Here is a 1294-nt window from a genome sequence, read left to right as displayed (position 1 = left end):
AACAGCCTTTAGTGTGCTTAGTGGCACAATTGTCATCTTCCTTTGGCACAAGATGAGAACTGGCCTCGAAGCATTCAGCACATGGTAGCATGTTCTGCATGTAGTGGAAGCACACTGTCGTAAAACGAACAGCCAGTACTCTGTAAAGGTGATTTGATGCATACCCAAGAATTCTCTGCTTGGGAAACTGTAGGGTGTTCTTTAAAATAAAAGTCTGTCACTCACCAAACAGTGGGTGGATAATGCCAGCGTGGCACTCCAAGTCTTCCTCAGAGTCAATATCAAGTTCAATAGGGTGCAGAGCATGTAATACTAAGGCTCTGAAGAACTGGAGGGCTACTTGAATGACATAGCAGCCACGCCCTAGGGTGGACCTGCAATTCACACAGCCACAAGAGCCCCCGAAGTTAATCGAATTAGCGCACAACTACAGATTTCGGAGTCTTAATACCGTACCCCAAATTTATGGCGGGCACACTAATAATCAAGACCGCGAAATCGAAAGTGATTTAAGTGCATCGGAATTCCACTGCAATAAGTGCTAGCTGGTTACGGGTGATGGATGCGATGTGTCAGGCCATGCTGGTATGCGAACATCCTCGAACGCAGTCAGTCCTTATGTTCGTGAAACCTGCTGCATCGACCAATAAATTTAAGTAAGTCCTACTCCCCACGTCCCGATACGTGGTGCTCAGTTACTTTTAGGGATTTTTGTGCATTAGAGAGTATCATCGACGTATTTGAATCATGAACCTTTAAGTGAAGTAAAATGTGGCGAGTTACTGGAATTCGCTGTGGATTTATGAAAGTGAGATGGACATGAAAATTGATGGCTCAGCAATTTGGGGATAGCCGTTTGTTGCGATGGGTGTGATTGAGGTGGGTTAGCACCTCCAATGTTTAATAACTGAAACGCGCACTTCTTTTTCTCTCTGTCAGGAATTAGCGAAAGTCGAGTGTGTGGTCGTTGTGACACACTGAATGATGGCATTGACGTCATGCTTGATCATCGCACGAGCGTTGGTTTAGCGTTTGGCAATTAATTCGAATCTCGGAGATTTGCAGTGCGATCATGCCTAAAGATGACTTTTAGCAAAATGTGCAATGTTGTGCAATGTCGTGGACAAATTAGCATTGTATGCACCATTCAATCACTCGTGCCAGGCCTATGGCGCATTTCCTACGAATACGCGTTCCACGACATGCTGGAACTTCGAGGCGGCAGGATCCGATGTCATGACATAAATAAGCACACAACTAAAGGCACTCCTGACTTGAGGCACAGACAAGCTCA

This window comes from Echinococcus granulosus (assembly GCF_000524195.1).
Source record: "Echinococcus granulosus chromosome Unknown EG_S00003, whole genome shotgun sequence".
Lineage (NCBI taxonomy): Eukaryota > Metazoa > Platyhelminthes > Cestoda > Cyclophyllidea > Taeniidae > Echinococcus > Echinococcus granulosus.
This window is presented reverse-complemented; position numbering follows the sequence as displayed.